Below are 8968 nucleotides of genomic sequence, written 5' to 3' on the forward strand. Positions count from 1 at the left end.
TAACCGGACTGCACCGAGGGGCATAGTTGTACTGACACATCTTCCTTGTATGGACTTGCCCCTATTATCTATCTTAGGGTGGGTGGGTGCGTGGGGGTGGGAAACAGAATAACCACACTGCGCCTGTCAAACGAGCGCACTACCGCGTTAACGCGAGGCTGAGTCGGGGGGGGAGGGGGGAGGGGGGTCGGGACCGCCCCTTCCCCATCCCGGCGAGGCCGAGCCAGGAACGAGCCGTAGCAGGCGACGACACGGCATGCCACGGCGTCGCATCTGGAGGCGAGTCCGTAACATGACTTGCCCACATTATTTTATCTTTTTAGGGGAAAAACCAGCACCGGTATGAAGTATTATTTTTATTTGTACTTTTTTGATATTTTTTATTGTACTGTTGTGTGTTATTATTTGTACTTTAGCTGTTTGTTTTCTTCCTCTATATTAATTTTTTTATTTTATTTAATTTTTGCTGTTATGTTTAGTAACTGCCCAGAGATAGTGGGCTTTCCCACGATTGTGGGCTTTGACCGTCGGTTTTCTCCCACGCACCTTCAACCTCCACCCTCCCCCGTTCCGCTCCCCTCTTCTGCACAAATCGATTCCTTCTGTGTTCCCCTCCTCTCCTCTTCTCACCTAGAAGTTTCTTCTCCTGTTTCGTCGCGAGAGCGTCGACCGGCAGGTTGAACTCCAGAGGTGAAGTTCGCTGTGCTCTGTTTGCTCTTTTTGCTCTGCCATCGACTCCCATTCCTTCCCCTTCTGTATAGATTTTCACTGTATTTCTAAATTATTGCTCTCGTGTTGTCTCAGGGTGGATTCACTAGGGTTCCTTTGCTCTTGAACGAACGGTTCGCGTAGTGATACTGGATTCGGTGGTGGATTTTGTGGTTGCTTGTAAGAGTTTTGCTTTGTATGGCGTGCTTCGTTTCTGAAATAGGTAAGAGCCCTAATTTTTGTTCATGTGTGTTGCAGATCTGGTTCGGCAGATTTTAGGTCTATAGATCTCAATGGGTACATCATCCAGTCTAGACAAGTTGAATGCAGGTAATTTTTCCTGCAATTCTGATAATGTTTTATCAGATCTGGTGCTTAATAGGTTTTTATTTGTATAGGTGCTATCGTATGGACTTTACAAGTTGTATGGAATTTGATTGTTGTTAATTTTTCCCCTGGAATGTGTGGTGTTTCTAGTTTTTAGGTTTCTGTGTACTACAGGCAGTTTGCAGTACTGATCAGCATGTGTAGTTTGAACTGTTGTCCTGGCATTTGAATAGATTGTATCAGTCTGAGAAGAACTACTATGATGTTGAAAGTGTTGTCATTTTGAAGTTTGGTGTGCCAGTGGTGGGGTGATATTGTTTTATTGGGTGTACTTGTAGTGTTCATGTAGTTGAACTGATTGCTTGTTCATGTACTTTTTTTTACCTTTTATGCTGATTATGATGTTGTTGCAGATGTTGGAGTGTCGGTGCCTCCTGATTCTGACATATCAGAACGCTTTCAAGATCTTGTGAATGTTATTTTTGCGATACCAAATCCTCTAGAAGAACTAGCGAGTCTTGCTGGTGTTTACCTTTTATTAACATCCATGCATGCATAAATTTGTTTAGTTACATCAGTATTTTCTATTGTTTACGTCTGACTATATGTTCCTTGTTTTACTTGTCTGTGCAATGTTAATTGTTTTTAATTGTATATGTGTGTGCTTCTGTTTTTTGATTTATGCAGTTAATGATAGTCATGGTGCTGCTGAGGACATTACGGACGTTCTGAAAGATATTAATGATAGTCATGGGAGCTTGCAGTTGTCAATTACTCAGTCACAAAGCGTTGATGGAACTGAGCCTGTTACTCAGGCTGAGGATGTTCCTATGCAGCTACAGTTGGAGGACGAAAGGAAAAGGAAGAAGAAGTCTGAGTTTCTAAGGAAAAAGGAGTTGGAACGGCGAAAACAGGCTACTTGCGTGCAACGAAATGCTAAGGATGTTGCTCAAGTTGCTCAAGGTGGAGATGATGAAGGTGGTGATGCGACCATTGCAACTGGTGATGCTGGATCTCATGGAATTGACAGGCCTGTGAAGACAAATCTGTTGCAGACTCGCTTGACCCAAGTGTTTCCTCATGATGCAGTTAAGGAAAAGAAAGTTGTTTTGAAGAGGAAGATGGCATATCCAAATATTGATGGCAGTCCGAGGCGTAGCCCCTATGTGAAAGCTGCTTCGCAACTCGATAATAGCAAAACTGATGCAGATAGTGTTGCTGCGAAGATTGGTCCAAGCACACTTGGTGGCTCTCCTGTTCGTCGGAGTCCATGAGTTTTGACAAATAAGAAGCCTTCTTCGTCTCCTGTTCTAGAGCGCTCTTTGTTGAAGCAAAATAAGAAGCGTAAAGTTCCTCTAGCAAAGGCGAAGAAAGGTGTGAAGAAGCATGCTCGTGTCGAAGCTGAAGATCCTGTATCTGAAGAAGATGATATAGAAGTTAACTCCGAAGATGAATATGCAGTGGTATGTGTTTGTATTGTATGTGACTTACTAGTTGTACTTGCAATGATTTAATTGTGATGTTGTTTTAAGAGCTGGGCAGGTTAGGGCTGGTCATTGTTTGCATCAATATAGGTTGTACTGATGTTGTTTTAAGAGTTGAACTTTTGAAAACTTTCTTTTTTCTTTCTTCCCTTCGTATGCTTGTTTTGTTTTCTATATTCATTTAATTAAGCTGTGCCTTCTTTATTTTGATTTACAGCCTGTTGGCGTTATGGGTCCGATGAAGCCGGTGAGAGGCAAAGCCGGAAAAGTTGCTTTGGATGAAGGTGACCTACAACGATTGAACTTAACTGTGCGATGTTCATTGAGAGAGATTGATGCATGTGCTAAATTGGTTGAGAGTCACCATGTGGCTAGGGTCCACGCAACTGGTTTTGGTTCTATCTTCAAGTGGAAGGTGAAGTCTAATATTTCCCGCCCTCTGATGGGAGTTTTGTATCTCAGGATAGATCCTGAGACGATGACTCTTGACATGGGTGAGGCTAATAAGAAGCTTGGCATCACTAGCGATGGTATACAACAACTTTTTGGGTTCCCTCGTGGTGGTCGTTCTGCACCAAGGCCGTCAGAGGACGGATATGATGAAGCTCTGATGAAGTTAAGAACGGAGCTTGACATTAGCAGGAACATAGATATCAAGACAAAGGATTTGAGGGATAGGCTCGCGGTGCTTGTCAAGGATCCTAGCAAAGATGACCTTGCTCTCAAAGTGTTCTTCATTATTGTGTTTATGAAGGTTGCGTTGCCTGGTGCCGCCCCGCGTGTTTCCAGAGAGGCAGCAATGTTTGAGCATCTTGTCATTGAGGATATGGCTAATATGGATTATTGCCAGCTGATGGTTCATGGGCTTAGAAGGGCTGTTCTCAGGTACCAAAATGGTCTTACCATGGGGAAAGCAATCACAGGCTATGCTATAGGGCATGTACTAATGTACCTTGACTGCCTTATCCTTGGCAAGACCGCGGAACCTGACATGCGAGTCCCCCGCATATGCTTCATGGATCCTGTCAAGCTTTCCGATCTGGCTGATTCAGATTTGATAAAAAAAGGCAATGCGGATCCAAAGACTTGGGTGTTTGGGAAGCTTCTAGTGAGTTTTATTTCTGTTGTGCCTTGCAGACCCTTTTTTATTTAGGTATAGCTATTTTTGTTGTAGTGAACATGTGTACTGCAAAGTTTCCTGTTTAGTTTTTGTCATTTCTTATGCTTTGTGAGATTTAGGTACGATTTTTTAGTACTGTTGTGTTAAGTGTGGTTGAACTGAATCTCTTTGTTCCACTGACATGTTTGTAAAAACTAACAAATTGGCATTGATAGTGAAAGATCATTAGAGCTATTGATTTGAATCTTTTAATATAATGTTTATTTTTGCCTGCGTGTTGCATTGATTAATTTACTCTTTTTCGCCTTGTTTGTAGTGGAAAACTCACGAGGAGGTTGTCTTTTTTCGAGTGTATAAATGGCCAGTCCTGGAGATGCCATCGTCTCAGGTCCCCAAGATTTCATCTCTTCACGACGAGGTGAGAGATGACCGTGGTGTTGAAGGTTCTGGTTTTGTTCCCCTGGCCCTAGTAAGGCTGGTACTTCACAGAGGCAGGGGTTTGGTATTGATATAGCTATTTCTGTGTTGGAGCTCGCTGAGCATATTTTTAGTAATGTGTGTTCTGAGCTGAAAAAGGTCCCAACTACGGTTGAGCGTCTTAGCTGTATCAATGGTATCCTTCCTGAAGGTCATCAATTTAATGTTGAGGAAGCAGTGGAATATATTGAGATGGAGAGAATTTTAACTAGTGACATGCGTGATGGTGCTGCTCAACTAATTCAGAGCTCTGTTCGTCTGTTGAACAACATGAAGCATTTCAAAAGTATGCAAGACTCTCGCTGCAAGCCATATGAAGAAAGTGCAAATGTTGTTATCAGGCAGATTGAGCAAGATGAGGCTGCTGCCACCGATAGCAGGGCTGGTGATGGTTCTGATACTAAATTCTGATCACCATGAATGATGTTGGCTTGGAGCGCCCTGTTGTTGATGTGAGTCAGTCCTCGGTGTTTGCATTTTTGACTATGTTGTTCTGCTGTCAGTATTGTAGTTGAACTTACTCATCTTCATCTGATTATTAATTTTTCTTTCATGCAGGATGAGGCTGCTGCCACTGACAGCAGGGCTGGTGATGGTACTGAGGCTAATGTTTCTGATCACCATATGAATGATGTTGGCTTGGAGCCTCCTGTTGTTGATGTGAGTCAGTCCTCGATGTTTGGAATTATTACTATGTTGTTCTGCTGTCAGTATTGTAGTTGAACTTACTCATCTTCATCTGTTTATTAATTTTTCTTTCATGCAGGAGACCAGTCATAATGTTGAGGTTGCTGTTGATCGTGGAATTAATGATCCATATACTGATAAGTGCAAGGTTATATTTGTTTTTATTTTGTTTATATTTATTTTTGAATTTTGATGTGCACCAATGTTCTTTTTCTATCCCACGCCGTTAGTGTGGTTTAATGCCTTGTGTTTATTGTTGCTAATAATAACATTGTTTTTTTGTTTCATTACTATGAGTCAGGGTCCTGTTGTTGGCGACGAGCCTTTTTCAACCATTGGTGATGTTCCTTTGAATGTTAGTAGCAGCAAGATTGATGATGTTGCTGTGAATGCTGCTAAGGTTTGATTTTCTGTGCACTTCTTGCTAGCTTTTTTTATTGTTAGTTTTTGCTCATATTATTCACTTATTCTGATTTTTTTCAGATGACTGATGTTGAGCGTGAGGCTGCTGTTAGTGGTGGAGATGATGCTTGTGGTGTTCCATTGAGTAGTGGGTGCGATGTTGGTACCAAAGTTGGTGATGAGGTTGTTGGTGCTGCCAGCATACTTGATGCCAAATCGTCTGGTGTTGGATTGCTGGGAATGAAAATCTTTCTGATTGTGAAGATTTGCCGCCGGAAAATTTCCCGCCTGGAGGGCTTGATTACGGTGATGCATTGCAAGATGCCTCTAGTGTGGAGGAGGTACCATCCGAGGATGATGATTTACTTCTGTCGATTTCTTCTGGCCCCTTCATGCAGGAGGCGCTCGTGTCGTCCCAGGATTTTCTTTCTTCAGAGCCTGAAAGCGCAGCCATAATTCTGTCCTTGCAAGATCTTCCATCATCAAACACTGAAACTGGAGGCATATTGGTGTCATCACAGGAACTCCCGTCGTCAAACTTTGATAGTGCAGGTAAGGACTTGTAAATGGGGCGTACTTCTCATTTGTGATATTTTGGACATGTTCACTTGTAGTGCTTGAACTTATTATTTGTATTCTTTTTCTCCAAGCAGAAGGCGCTAATGCGACTAAGGTTGATTTGTTTTTCTTCGCTGTTACGAGGTTGCGCACGAACCGTGCGAAATGGTTAGTTTGGTATTTTGCTCGTATCATTTTCGTCTCTTTTTTCTCTCTCATATGACTATTGTTGTTACTGCAGTAGTTTTAATTCATGTCATCTTTTGTGTTTTCCTAGTAACAAGCTAGTGTTTCAAAATCGTGAATGTGATGCCAATATTGGTTCTTTTGCTAAAGCGTTTGTCCCCACTGGCATGCTGAACTCAGACAGTGCTGACGTTGTTTTATATTCCCTATGTCAGAAGTACCGAAACACTGACAAGTTGATAGTTCCCAGATGGGTGATACTTAGTATTTTGTTTTGTAGATAGGATGATAACTTACTTTGGCAACTTTCTAACTGTTGTTGTTCTTTTTGTACAACAGACCAAGATCCGTGATGGAAATAATGATGGCAATGTGCTATAGTGGTTCACGATATCAGGGGCTGATGGTTTTGACCAAGTAGGTGAACTTGAACTTATTGTACTCATGAAGTAGAACTATCATGTTTTTTTCAAGTTTGGGAGGTGTGAATGAACTTGAGTAGGCTGCTTTTTATCCCTGTACTTATGAATGATTTGTGCTTCTTTTTTTAAAGCTGCACTTACTATCGCAAGGAAATTGAACTGATATGTTTGTTGCAAGTTTGGGCGGTGGATATAAACTTGAGTATCATTTATTTTTTGTAGTGGGTTGCTTAATCAATTTCCTTTTTTTCAGATTGTTTTCCCTACTTTTGATGCGCCGTCACTTGCGGCTACCATGAAGCCTAGTGAAGAATCTGGGCATTGGTGCTTGATTGTTCTGAATTTGAGGTTCCGTCGTTTTGAGTGTCTTGATTCACTCCGTGATGAAACCTGGAGTGATGCAGTTAGTTTCTTAAGGACTATGATAGATAACATAAAGAAGCTTTGGAGGGAGTCCAGCGTAGACAGGGCCAAACCGTTCTCGCCGCCGCATATTGATGGTTTCTCTTGCGAGTTTGTGCGGGTGCCGCAGCAGAGAAACACGTGAGTGTCTGTTTTAATGATTTTTCTTAGTTGTTTTTGTTGCTGGGAGGATGGTGTTCCTGTTTTTTCGAATTTGTGATGTACCCTTTTGTGTTTTCTTTTGTTAACATGCATGATTGTGGCTTTTTTATGCTACAAAACTGCAAGACCTATCATTGCCGGGAGGATGGTGTGATTGAAATGTTGGATTACAGCCATGAAGACATTCTTGACATTAGGAAAACTTTTCTGTATACCTGCGTAACTAGCGATGTGTTTGATGTTGACTTCTGGGGTTTGTTTGGCATCGAACCCTGTACGTATGCATCACCTTTTGTAATTTTTTGCAGCTTGTACTTCTTGATTAGTACTGTCATGAATTATTTATTTGTACTTACCCTTGATGTGGTCCTTTCTTTTTTAATTTTGCAGGTGAGTGGTTGGATCTTGGTGAGCATGACTACAGGATCTTTGGCAGCCAGTTCTCGGAGCTCGAGCATGTACCTATTGATTTTAGCCAGGGGCGTTCTCTCGAAAAGACAAGATCTGGTGTTATGAAGGGGCGGTTGGGAGCTCTGAAAGGTTCCACGGCTGCTTGTGCAGATAGCCACAGTACACCCAAGAATCCCATTGTGGAATTGATAGACAGCGACGATGATGCGTTTGACAAAATTACTGGCATTGGAAGAGTCACCAGGAGCGCTGCTGCCAAGGGTTTATCCCCCCTTGCTGGAATAGTGGCCCGTAGAGCTAGTGCTGCTAGGAAGGATCCTACTATGGATTCTGGCAATGTTACAAGCACGAAGCGTGCACCCAGAGCTCCTATAAAGTTTTGCTCCCCTGTGCAACAGCTTCACCCTCATAATTTCCCTCACCTGGACAAGGCTCGCAAGTTGTACAATCTGTTGCTTAGTGATGAATGGCGTGAGAAGTATGCCGAGTGAGTATCGCTCATTATGCTTCTTATTCTTATCTTTTGTTGTTTCTAACTGCTAGATAAATATGACCTGAATTGTTCCTTTTCATAGAACTTGAACTGCTATGAATTCCTTATCTTGCTTCCCCTGTTTTTTGTTCTTGTGTGTGCTGCAGGAATGTGTTCTCAATGATACCTCAGCCTGATGAAAGCGTAACTAGCTTCACTGGGAAACGCATCTGGGAAGTTTTTTCACCTAGGCAAATGATGGAGGGTGATATAATGGACTTCCTCATTGATGATTGGAAGCAAGATCCCGAGAGAAATGCTGATTTTGCATCTAGGAAAAGGGTATTGCTGAGTCCATATTTCATCACGGTAATCAATCAGATCATTTCTTTTTGTTAAACAAGATTGCCTATTGTTTTACGAGTTTTAATAATACTTTGCTTGTTGATCCTTTCCTCCTGTATATATTTCTTTTTTGTCTTTTGCAGGTTGTGCTTGACTGTACATTTTATGGTGGTGAAGATAAAGAGTTTAATGTGGACAGTGCAGCGAGAGATTTCAAGAGCTATGTTAAAGATAAGGAAGACTTGCTCAGTGCCGACCTTGTGAGTTCTACTAGCTGATTTTTGGTTTTATTTTGTTTGTTGTCATGTTGGTTTTTATTTTGAATATTTAATATGTCTTTTTTGGTCATTTGTCTTTTAGATATTGATGCCTCTATTCAAACCTATGATTTTACCAAAGGATACGAAAGTGAACCACTTTCCATTATATGTCATGAATCGATACCGGAGTAGTATCGACATCCTTGACTCTTTACCTTATCTGAAGAACCATCGTCCTTCAAAGAACACCTATCATAAAGACTACGAGAAGATTGTGAGTGACATTTATTTTCTGTACTGGATTAATTTTTCTGCATCTTTGTTTCTGCTTTTCCGAGACCTGAAAATGTGTGGTTTGTTTTCTTTTTTTGCAGATTTCTAGATTGGTTCAAGTAATGAAGGCTGTGTATGGTGATGCTCAGTACAATGCGAGCAAGTAGCCCAAATGGGAGGTTTTTGCAAAGAAACAAACATTTGTCAAGGTTCCACTTCAAGGCCGAATGAATGTGGCCATTATACGCTGAAGTATGCGGGATCCTATGATG

The sequence above is a fragment of the Triticum dicoccoides genome, chromosome 2B (assembly GCF_002162155.2).
Source record: "Triticum dicoccoides isolate Atlit2015 ecotype Zavitan chromosome 2B, WEW_v2.0, whole genome shotgun sequence".
In the NCBI taxonomy this organism is placed as follows: domain Eukaryota; kingdom Viridiplantae; phylum Streptophyta; class Magnoliopsida; order Poales; family Poaceae; genus Triticum; species Triticum dicoccoides.